At 40.5% G+C, this 13,109-nt stretch overlaps 1 protein-coding gene across 1 annotated transcript in view; it reads right to left on the bottom strand.

Moving 5' to 3' along the window:
• Positions 1–13,109, bottom strand: part of SLIT3 (slit guidance ligand 3) — an 811,806-nt gene that overhangs the window by 721,438 nt on the left and 77,259 nt on the right. The gene's annotated exons all lie outside the window — the stretch shown is intronic.

Raw genomic sequence — 13,109 nt, 5'->3', positions numbered from 1 at the left:
TGATATCAAGAACAGACAAGGTTGGGTTTGGAAGATTTGCATACGATCGGACATACTCAAAATTAAAGACATACCTAATGCAAACAAGTTATAAAATTGGTTCACCTTCCAGTACATTTCAGTAACAAACACCCAAGTTAGTTTTCTAGGCAAATGCAAGTGCATTTAATGACTAAACACAGCAATAAATGAAAGCAGCAGAGAATCCTGTGGCACCTTATAGACTAACAGACGTTTTGGAGCATGAGCTTTCGTGGGTGAATACCCACTTCGTCAGATGCATGCACGAAAGCTCAATGCATCCAAAACGAGCGCTTCTGTTAGTCTAGGTGCCACAGGTTCTCTGGCTGCTTTCAGATCCCAGACTAACACGGCTACCCTCTGATACAATAAATGAAGACTAATCAAAGCCACGAACAGGTTAGTCCAGCAGATGGGGGATTCTAAGGTCACGTCTAGACTAAGCCGCCCGTATCGGCGGGTTAAAATCGATGCTCGGGTCGATATATCGCGTTCATCTAGACGCGATATATCGATCCCTGAGCGCGCTTATATCGATTCCGGAACTCCACCAACCCCAACGGAGTTCCGGAATCGACATGGCGAGCCGCAGACATCGATCCTGCGCGGTGAGGACGGGTGAGTAAATCGATTTTAGATATTCGACTTCAGCTACGTTATTCACGTAGCTGAAGTTGCGTATCTAAAATCGATTTTCTCCCGTAGTGTAGACCAGCCCTAAGTCTAAAAATGACTAGCAGAATGAACTATAAGGAAAGCAATTATTTTTTGATAGCACATAGCCAAATAGGGTGTGGATAGTTTCTGTCACTTCTAGCATTAACTAGCTTTGACTAACTTAACCATCAAGTTGTTCTTGTTTTGCTGAAGTTGAAGTGAAATCTGTGTAGTCCACATCTAAAAGAAGTTATATATGGTACCTAAAATACTCTAAAATACATTATCTGGTAGGTAAATTAAGATTCATGCAGATTTCAAGCTGAGATGCTGTTATCTGCAACTATCCAAGAGCTCATAGCATTTTTCTTAATAGTAGTTTGACCTGGCCAGTTTTGGGACCAATCTTCCTCATCCTTCTGCTCTTTTTACATCTACTGGTTAATAACTGCCCTCACCTTTTACCCCCAGAGATCGAATCATTGCAGTGGTACAATTTTCACTTTTAGTTCCTTTGTGTGGAAAGGCGTTGACAATGCTACATTTCATACCACAAATACATATCCGTGTTAGTTATTACATCTGTCAGTTAACTGAAGAAGAAAACCTAAGTATCTTAATACCTTTGAGGGCATTTTGCATACCTTTCTAATTTCCTGTAGATAGACTTGTCATCATGGGTGATAATTCCGGGACCAGCATTTCAACACCACTATTCTAACTTTATCAACAATTATACTATTTACCAAAGGGAATTCTATGGAAAGAGCATCACTGTAAGGAAGTTGGTTTTTGGAATATGCTGATTGACTGATACTTTACGTAGTCAAGACTCTGGTAACTTTCAGCTCACTTCCATCTGTTTTTACTCAATGTGATGTTCCACTCCATAATGCTTTATAGAAATATGCTTATTAGTGTAAATATGACATAACTGGAATATGTTTTATGCTAGATATGCCATGCAACATATCTTTGCAAAGGTTATGATCTACTGAATATATTCATCCTATTTGTATGCATGTATCATTTTTATATCTGAAGTTATGAACATTGGCTCTATGCTTGAATTTTAAGTGTTTGCTGTAGGAAGTATATAAGACAGATTTGGTCAACATAGTGGGAAAGGGTTATTCAAGTAATTGGGAGTACTTAAACTAACAATGGACTTTGGGAGATGCCAATCCACATCTGAGCTTTCCTGGGAACGTTCAAACTAACATGTAAACAATGGTGTTGGCCTGCAAAACGCTGAATCATTCATAGACATGTGACTAAGAGAGTGGTGAAGCACTGGAATGGGTTACCTAGGGAGGTGGTGGAATCTCCATCCTTTAGAGGTTTTTAAGGCCCAGCTTGTTAAAGCCCTGGCTGGGATGATTAAGTTGGGGTTGGTCTTGCTTTGAGCAGGGGGTTGGACTAGATAACTTCCTGAGGTCTCTTCCAACCCTAATCTTCTACGATTCTATGATAAAGTTAAAACAGACAGGTCCAATGTGCATTGCTGCTGACAAATAACTATGGTGGGCAGTCTTTTCTGACACTGACAAGCATTTGAAACAATACTGTTTAAGGAACATATGTCATTTACATAAAGTTACACCACAATGTACTGCTGTAACTTGGCTACCCACCTGTATAAGTCCATTTGTATGTTTTTACTCCTACTAATTCAAGAAAAAGACTAGAACCCAGAAACCTCAACTTTCCATAGTGAATCTTCCTACTCTGCATAGGTCTCTGCCTTCCAGAAACTGTTCAGTAGTCTATTATTCTCTCCTAAACAGGACTAGGGATTTCTTTAATAATTGTTTCTGGGTTTTAACTACCTGAAATTTACTGTAACCAAAACATATTTAGGTCTAGGTTGCAACAACCTGGATGCATATCTCAGAGCCAAACTGAAAATCTCAGCCTTCTGATATTTCAACTACAGTTGCACAAATTTCTTCTCTTTTCCATGCTTCAGTGGTCTATATTCTGCTACCAACCCTTTACACTGAAATATTTACTAGCCATTAAAAGGGTTAATATCTTTAAATTCAGAGTCAATTTGCATCTCTCTCTCACTGTGTTCTCTCCTCTGACTTTAATATCTGGGAGCTAACATGAAGGCTTTCAATGGAGGGTCCTCCACTCAACTTCATTCAATAGGGTACAGTGTATGATCCATCTATTTACTTAGCTTCTGAGGACAACGGGACTGTTTGAGCCACGTACTGAGCTTTTTTCATGAACTCTGTCTCAATATTTACAGGAATTCGAATATATCATTGCTGCTGATAATGGTTAATGAATGGTGTTTTGTTTTAAATGTTTCTTCTATCTAAAACATTGCTAGATTTTACTTGAGTTTTAAGGAAGTATAAGAGTACATGAAAAATGCAGTTTGTGCAAAAAGCCTCAGATTAGCAACTCCAGAGACTCGGGTACTGTTTATCCCTGGAACAGTCAAAGCATGGGCAATAGAAATACAGCCTTCGCAAAACTGCTCCACCAACATGCGTCAGCTCTGATTTTGAGTGACAACTGCTAGGAATCAGAGGAAATTTATCCTGCATCTCCACTCCTTTCAGCTTCTGTTCAGAGACTACCAACAGTACTTGATTAATGGTGATTATGTTATGCTCATTTATCTATTAGGAATGGAAGAGATTGTCAGTGCATTTTATATATTCCAGCAAACAACTGTCTGCTGGTTATCACTGCCTCTGATCTGATTCCCGATGGTGTTTTTGAGGTGCAAGAATCCATATCCCATTGCCAATTTCAAGCTAGTCATAGATTCATAGACATAAGGTCAGAAGGGACCATTATGGTCATCTAGTCTGACCTCCTACACAGCACAGGCCACAGAATCTCACCCACCCACTCCTGTAATAAACCCCTAACCTGTGTTTCAGTTATTGAAGTCCTCAAATCGTGGTTTAAGGATCTCAAGGTGCAGAGAATCCTCCAGCAAGTGACCCGTGCCCCACTCTTCAGAAGAAGGCGAAAAACCTCCAGGGCCTCTGCCAATCTGCCCTGGAGGAAAATTCCTTCCCGACCCCAAATATGGCAATCAATTAAACCCTAAGCATGTGGGCAAGACTCACCAGCCAGCACTCAGGAAAGAATACTCTATTGTAACTCAGATCCCACCCCATCTAACATCCCATCACAGACCATCGGGCATATTTACCTGCTAATAATCAAAGATCAGTTAATTGCCAAAATTAGGCTATCCCATCTTACCATCCCCTCCACAAACTTATCAAGCTTAGTCTTGAAGCCAGATATGTCTTTTGCCCCTACTACTTTCCTTGGAAAGCTGTTCCAGTATTTCACTCCTCTAATGGTTAGAAACCGTCACCTAATTTCAATTCATTCTCCTGACTGCTTTTAGAATGTATACTAGAACCAGGCAATGGCTATGGAAATTTTGCCGTGAATATTCATAGACAACATTAAGGAATTAACTTTAGTTGAGTTTATACTCCCCGTTTTTGCAAATATAAAAGTCTCAGTTTCCAGAACAGGAAACTCATCAGCACAACAACACTGAGGTTAATACTGCTGAATGTTCACGAAAAAGTATATCCCCCAGAGAGCAGGTCAGCTTTTCAGAGTTAAATACTCTGAAAACTCCCATTTGAACAAATCAAATTTCCAATTTTGGATATTGCATGCAAACAACTGTTTGCAAAACACCTAGCACCAAGAATTGTTCATGGTAACAAATATATTTGAGAAAACTGCTGTCACAAAAGTCAGACAGTCAGATTAAATCATAGAATCACAGGGCTAGAAGGGACCTCAAGAGGTCATCTAGTCCAGTCCTCTGCACTCATGGCAGGATTAAGTATTATCTAGACCATCCCTGACAGGTGTTTGTCTAACTTGCTCTTAAACATCTCCAGTGACAGAGATTCCACAACCTCCCTAGATAATTTATTCCAGTGCTTAATTACCCAGTTAGGAAATTTTTCTTAATGTCCAATCTAAATCGCCCTTGAGTATTCGAGGATGTATTTCATCAGGCCCTGCTGACTTGGAGACATCTAACTTCTCTAACATCAGAGGGGAAGCCATGTTAGTCTGGATCTGTAAAAGCAGCAAAGAGTCCTGTGGCACCTTGTAGACAAACAGACGTATTGGAGCATGAGCTTTTGTGGGTGAATACCCACTTCATCGGATGCTTGTCTAAGTAATTTTTAATTTGTTCTTTCCCTGTTTTAGCCTCTGATCCTACCTCATTTTCACTGGCATTCACTCTGACATCCAATCGCTTTTAACCTTTTTGGTGAAAAACAAACAAACAAACAAGTCATTTAGCACTTCTGCCATTTTCACATTTTCTATTATTATTTCTCCTCCCTCCCCCCATTGAGTAACTGGTCTACTCTGTCCTTGGTCTCTCTCTTGCTTCAAATGTATTTGTAATATGTTTTTCTGTCACCCTTTATGTCTCTAGCAAATTTAAGCTCATTTTGTGCCCTGACCTTTCTAATTTTGTCCCTACATACTTGATCTGTTACCTGTTATTCATCTAGGGCCATGTCCACACCAGCACTTATGTTGACAAAATATTGTTGCTCAGCGTTGTGAAAAAACAAACAAACAACACACACCCCTGAGCAACATCCAGTTTTGCCTGCATAAGCGCTCATGTGCACAGCACTACATTGGTGGTAGATGCTCGCCCACCAACATAGCTACCGCCGCTCATTGAGCTGGTTCTATTATGTCAACAGGAGAGCCCTCTCCCATCGACATAACGCGGCTATAGGAGTGATCTTACAGCGGCACAACAAGTGTAGACATGGCCTTACGTTTTTATGCACACACATTGTCTGCATGCAGATTAATAGAAATTATGTCCTTTTCATACCCATACAACAATACTGCATAGATTTTAGTGAGGATGGAGCTGGGTCTGTATAAACTTTCTCCTAATGCCCTCCAGGAATCCAACTGCTTTACAGTCAGTTGTGGAAAAGTATTTCTTTTGCATGGAAATCTGAATGCACAGAACACTAAATAATTACGTGTATCATATATAACATGTATTTGCATACTAGAAAAAAGATGCTTACATCAAAACTACACTGAAACTACAAAACACAATGTCCATTCATCACTTATTTTCCATTCAACCAAATTCTAAGTTGCTCCTTTAAACAACCCTCCCATGAGCATTTTGGTATTTCACTCTGTCATGTATTGTTACATTTCAGCTTCCCTGATAATCAAAGCAAAAACAGCCCAGTCAGACCTTCACATTATGATTTGTTGCATGTAATACAATAAACATGTCTGATGGGCCTCAAATGAAAACTGATTCTGAAAACAGGGAGATATTCAAATATTTGATCCCACTATTCCTGTGACTCAAGTGTTTAATAAACTAGGATGCCCCCAAACATCTTCCTCTTTTTGCTCCCAAGTGGTTGCCAAGTTGGCCTACAAAACCCAGCTCCTTAATGGTACTGTTACCTAGAGCCGACTTTCAGAGGTGCTAGTAGAACACAAATTTCTGTCTGTCTACAGATCACATGGGTAGTAAATAAGTTGGATGAATAACTGCTAACTATTAGGAGCGAGTATGCCTACCATGTCTGAAAATCAAGGGTGCAATAGTGAGTTGTTTCAATCTTTGCATAAAGTTACACAGTAAATAAACATTAATATTCAACTTCAGGCTTTACACTTCCATATTAGATAATATCCCTTCTGTTTCTACTACAAATTTACTATTCCCTTTAAACAGTTTTCCAGCATACCCCCCTAGCCTGAGAGGGGGTATCCAGTGTTCACAGGCAGCCTCCCACCTTCAAGACTGTCCCTCAAGTTCTGGATGAAAAACTCAGTCCAGGTCTACACTGGAAATTTACATCAATATAACTACATCACTCAGGGGTGTGAAAAATCCACACCCCCGAGTGATGTAATTATACCAACCTAACCCTTGGCGTAGACAAGAGGGCTTCTGCCATTGACATAGCTACCACCTCTCATGGATGTGGAGAACCTACACTGATGGGAGGAGCCCTCCCATCAGTGTAAGTAGCATCTTCACTGAAGCGCTACAGCAGCACAACTGCACCGGTGAAGTTGCGCTGCTACAGTAACCTGCCCTCAGTTTCAAGCCTCCTTTTAAAAAGGTTTTTGCCCTCTTCCTCTCTGTCCTGGCATGGTGACTTATCGTTATTCGAGTAGTGAAGACCCGCTCTTAACTTGAGAACTGGGATGTTTCCAAGTACCTCCATTAACTCTAATGGCCCATCGTTGCCTTGTCCTGGGTTGCACAATGGATTGTTACTTGAATCTGGTTTTGTGTAAACACCTCGTTGAGGAACTGCCTCTCCCTGACTGATCGCTCGCTGCCCTGCTTTGAGGTGGAGCCAAAGTTCATGATCACAGTTCTCTATATGTACAAATACGTAAGTTCATAACCATAGTCTAAATACGTATCTCCTAATGAGTATTAAATTAAAGACCTTACCAGACATACTTTTATAATACAATAATACAGTATGCAATCAGTTGTCCATTTGGGGGATTTAACCCTTCTGTTTTGCCCTTAGGGTGTTTTCACCCTGATTGTCACAATGACATCAATAGCAAGAACTATAAAAATTCCCACATGACTTCAATCCTTCTTTATTTAACTTTTTTGTATACTAGAAAGAAAACTTCAAAGCCCTTGTCAGAAAAGCCATTATGGAGATTCTCAACATGTGGTATGAGAGTTCCTTATATAGGATTTTTTTTTAAATTAACCTATTTTAGAAGATTAAATGAGCATGTTTTTAAATTTCAACATTTTAAATTCAGAAGAATTGCGCTTGGGAGAATAAATGCTTTAAATGGCTATTTAGGAATGTTACTTTCTTCAAGCTGACTGGTGAGTGCCAGCCAAATGTGAGTGAACCGTAAATGCTTTTTTTCCAAAACACACCATGTCTATAGGTCCACGTCACTGCCACATGGCAGTAGTAATCACAAAGAAAGCTCAGCATAAGCTTTAAGTACAGCTTAAGTACTGAAGCAAATATTAGAAATGCCAGTACAGGGTCTGACAAATTCTATCCTTCACCTCTTCACAAGTGGCACATGAAAGCATGAACCACACAGGCTTTGGGTACACAGCACAGCAGCACCGTTCTCTTCCCAACCAAAAACGCTCAGGGCGGGGGGTTAGAAATTCCACAAGCTGGCTGGAGCCTTTTATCTGCGACAGCATGTCACATCTGCAGCCTTTACTGCCATGCAGCCATTAGGTGACAGAAGAGACAGTGTTAATTGACAAGTTCAGTATGCAAACATTGGCAGGAGAGTGCCACTGATGGAGACAGCATCTCTTTATTTGCACAGGTTTGTTTCACGTAAGTGAACAAGCACATTATACAGTCTGCCTCCTACTTCCTAATTCATTCTCTTTATAGGGCAATGTGAAGTTCAGCAGCTTTAATGACACGTCCCCTCATGCATGGAAAAGGAGAACTGTGTCTTTGATAACACTTGAATGTTGCTTTTCTATTTATTCAGCAGAAGAATCAAGTCAGTTCTCTCATGACCTATTTAAGGTCAAGTTTATTTTACAGAAAGCTGTACTATGTTGATATTTCAAACAATGCTAAATGCTTCACTTCCCTGCTCCTTCCTAGAGCCTGATCCTGCCATGTGATACATTCGTCTTGAGTACAGAATACACTCGACTCCCAGAGTCATGATTTGTCTTCAAACTTTAGGCATTAAAAAATGTACTTTTTATTTTGGGAAGTAAATGAAATGGAATGAGGACTTAATACCAAAATCAGTGTGACAGCTACTGAGGGTATGTCTTCACTACAGAGTTAGCCTGAAGGATTGGCACCTGGGTCAGAGAATCCAGGTTCACTGAGTCCAGGTGTGAGCAGCCACACTGGCCATGTGTCACTGTGACTTCTGGGGGTAAATCCATGGCTCTTTTGGGCTGAAGTAAGCTGAGACGCGCTACGATTCTTTCCCAGTCAATTGTTGGACAACTTGTCTGTCCTGTGCACACTGAGGAATTGTGAGAAGGCATCAGAGAACTATAACGACTCAAATGATGTAGCCTACATCGTCGCTATAAAGAGGGAAGGTTGCCAGCCTGAGTGAAGAGTGGAACCCCGGCTTTAAACTACATCCCTCCCGCCTATGCCAACTAGCCTAGGTTGAAAGTACCACTTCAGCTGGGTCAGAGGTTGCCCTATGTGGAAAAGAGGGAGATTATAGGCAATGCCCAGGTAAGAACCTGGGCAAACTCAGCAGTGAAAAAATAGCCTTAAAGGAAACTTTTTAGAGTATTCACTCTGCTTAAGCTAAGAGCATGGAAGGTCACTGAGAACAAATGTCTTACTATGAATAAAATGCCATTAATTACAATAAGCCTTTAAGTCTGCTACTGAGTGCAGTCAGCTTGCCAAAAACCAAAGCCATTTGTGACCATAGCAGAGAGGACGCACAATGGAAAGTACAGAACGATATTAAAATCAGTTGCAATGTGGATTCATGATCATAACGAGATAATCTGAGCCAAATGTTGATTTTAAAATTATTAATTATGGTGACATTTTCCTTGTGACTACACTGTGTAAAGTAAAGTAATTTAGATAAATCACTACTTTAACTATAGCGCTGGGATATTCAATATATAAGACAACAAGAAGATTTGACAACTAGAATTAAGAATTAAAGCCTAGTTTAGGATTTCTTATTAACTCTGTAATGGGCACAATACATATGAAATGGGAATGACAAAAAGTCACTTTTGGGAACATTTTTACTAGAATTAAAATCTTCAGTAAAGTAAAAATTAAGACAGCAAAGATATCTACTGCTCCAATTAAATGACTGCATGTCATCCATAGAAATGGGCAAGTGTGCTGAACCAACCATTGCCAACAGTTTACTGCAGCTGTGTATCAGAAATATTACAGAATATTTATATAATAGAAATCCACATCTATCAGCATGAATGTGCTGGCACATAGGTCAGAATTATCTGACTGCTTCAGAAGCCACATTAAGCACAGCAAATATGGAAAATGTACTGGCATGTACGGATCTTATGTATTTTTTTCTTAATTTGAGTAAAACACTAGAATTATAAAGAAGTGCTTTACATTTGGTCCTGAGCACAATTTATTGCATTTTGAATTTCACATAAAATGCTTTACAAAGCTCAAACTGAAATTAAATATTTTCAGACGAAAAACATTTGGAAAATGGCGTCCAAGCTGATACTGAATTTAGAAGCCACATTGAATTATTTATCTGTCCATCAGTTCAGCCAGTGCCACAGGGGAGTGCTACTATCATAAACAAGATCAACAGCTGTTCTTACAAAGCACATACTTCCAAGTTACTTCCTGTGAAAGACTGAAGAGGTCCCAGCATGGTTTTATAGAAAAACATTACACGAATCTTCATTTGTTTGCTCCCTGGAATTCTCATTTACTGAGACCTGTCACCTGAGGAGTCCATTCATGAGGGACTGCCTAAGAGAATAAGGCACTGCTTGCTGTGTAACAATGGCAGAACAGTAGCAACAGGAGGTGTTTTAGCCTGATGATCCAGTCTAAAGTAGAGTGAACCACAGTGTTACACTCTGGGAAATAATGCACTTAGATGCCTGTCCCTAGGAAAGTGCCCCAGGAACAACTGGGGAGAGATCACAATATGGCTGTACTGTATATGTAACACATGTAAATTCTCATGTATTGAGAATACAAGCTTCCAGTCTTACTAGGACACTGAGTAGGATTTAAAGCCGCCACCATTTTCTATAAAATATGACTTAGATGCTCAATTTTCAGTAAAGAAAACTAATCTGACACCAGGGTAGTTGAAGCGCATGTCTTTAGAATGGTTAATTGCTGCACAGCAAGTCACAATATGCCTAATTCTTGGAATGAGCCTCAGTTTTCTGCACAAGCAATTTAACTTATATAATAGGCTGTAGCTACGTACAAACTTGTGAAATATCAGGGAAGAGCATGAACAGGTTCCTAAAATTCTGAGTGCAATTCACAGCAAGAATCTATTAAAGTGGAGAGAAGCTTAGTGTGACCATCTGTCAAGGTATTTTTCCCCCAGTTTGAACTTTAGCGATCAAAAGTGGGAACGTGCATGGACACTTCTAAGCTTAATTTCTAGCTTAGATCTGATAGCACCACCACCAGCCAAAATATAGTGTTTGGCACACTTTCTGTTCCCCCAAAACCTTCCCGGGGGAACCCAAGACCCAAACCTCTTGGGTCTTAAAACCAGGGGAAATAAACCATCCCCCCTCCTTTCCCCCTCCCAGACTTTCCCTTCCCTGGGCTACCCTGAGACGCTCCACTGATCCAAACTCCTTGGATCTTAAAACAGAGAGGAATTAACCTTCCCTCCCCCTCCTTTCCCCCCACCAATCCCTGGTGAGTTCAGACCCAATCCCCTTGGGTCTTAAACAAGGAGAAAAAAACAATCAGGTTCTTAAAAAAGAAAGCTTTTAATTACAGAAAGAAAAAGTAAAAATTATCTCTGTAAAATTAGGATGGAAAATGTTTACAGGGTAGTCAGATTTATATAGCCTAGAGGGACTCCCTCCCCCCAGCCTGATATTCCAAGTTAAAGCAAACAGAGGTAAAACTCCTTCCAGCAAGATACACATTTGCAAGTTAAGAAAACAAACATAAGACTAATTTGCCTTTTCTAGCTAGTACTTACTAATTTGAACATGAGAGACTGTTTCAGAAAGACTGGAGAAATCTGAGTTGCACGTCTGGTCCCTCTTAGCCCCAAGAGTGAACAATGAACAAAACAAACAGCACAAACAAAGACTTCCCTCCATCAAGATTTGAAAGTATCTTGTCCCCCACATTGGTTCTCTGGTCAGGTGTCAGCCAGGTTTACTGAGCTTCTTAACCCTTTACAGGTAAAAGAGACATTAACCTTTAACTATCTCTTTATGACACCATCAAGCTCTTACAAGTAGTATAAACTTAAAACTGGCAAATTTATGTGTGCAGTCATTGAGTATTGCAGGATTATCTACCTACAGATGACCGTGTGTGATACACGGCCATGCCTCTACATAGACCACAACTGTTTTCAACACCAGCTTCATATAATCAATTCTTCATTATTAGACATTAGTTTAATTCAAGGCATGTCCCTTTTCACAAGGCTGTGAAGAATGACGGAAATATCTGTATTGCTTGAGGAAAGGCAATACAGGTGAGACATCGAGAGAGAGACCGAGATAGAAATTGCAGGTGGAGAGCCTCTCTCTCCCTACCTGGATACAGGCAGAGCATATAGCAAGACTGTGGAACTAAGGCAGGAGCTCTGAGCAATGCATCTGAGGCAACAGGGCTCACCTCAGCTTTGAAAGGTTTTGAGCAAGCCCCAGGTTATTTTTAACCCTTTCCGCCACATGCAGTGTATCTTTGGGTGAATGGACAAAATGTGTGTCGGGGAAGAGCTGTTTGGAGTCAGTCAGTTTAATTAGCTGCTAGTCACAGGCTCCTGGAAAGGCCTAACTTGCAGGCACCACTTGGGCCTGTCATATTAGCATGGTTGAAACCCAGGGGACTATCATCCCAGAATCCCATTGAAAGACTTGTCTACATAGAGATTTAGCAAGTGCCATGCCAGGGTGTACATCTACAACATGCTAAACTGCTGTGCAGTAACTGGCCATTTCAAACAGCAGTAGGTCAGGAACTTCTAGTGCACAGGCACAGCAGTTCACATGGCTAGTTAGGACATAGCAGGCTAGTAGTGCTGTAGACCTACCCCTTCCCACCTACCCCCGGCTTGCTCTGCACTAAGTTTCCATGTAGAAAAGCCCTAAGAGTGGTAAAACTGTGGGGTTCTACCAGGAGAGAGGTGAAGGTAGTGAAACCTGTCACTTGAGGGGTCCATTCACACGGGACTGCCTAAGAGAATAAGGCACCGCTTGCTGTGTAACCATGGCAGAACAATGGGAATAAGGGGTGTTGTAACCTGGTCATCCAGTCTAAAGTGGGATGAACCACAGAGTTACACTCTGGGCACTAAAGCACATAGATGCCTGTTCCTAGGAAAGGGCCCCCAGGAACAACTAGGGAGAGATCATGGTATGGCTGTACTGTACATGTAATACATTAGTAAAAAGGTTAACATTTGAGACAAAGTAACGAGAACAAGTCCAAAGTTCACACGCAGCATCTCTACCATTCTTTGTGAATATTTGCCTAACAGCCTTGGACTTCAATTAAAAAAAAAATGATTTGGGTTATGGAAATAAAGCTTTTCGCACTTACTGACCAGACACCGGATAGTTTAAGATGATTGCAAAAGTTCATGCTATTAAACAATTCAGTTAATCTTTAATAAAACATTACTAACGCACACTTATGTGTGGTTTACAGGTGAGCAGGAACCTCAGAAGCACT

The sequence above is a fragment of the Chelonoidis abingdonii genome, chromosome 7, assembly GCF_003597395.2.
Source record: "Chelonoidis abingdonii isolate Lonesome George chromosome 7, CheloAbing_2.0, whole genome shotgun sequence".
Classification (NCBI taxonomy): Eukaryota; Metazoa; Chordata; order Testudines; family Testudinidae; genus Chelonoidis; species Chelonoidis abingdonii.
The sequence above is the reverse complement of the archived record's forward strand: the minus strand, read 5'-3'. Positions and strand labels throughout refer to the sequence as shown.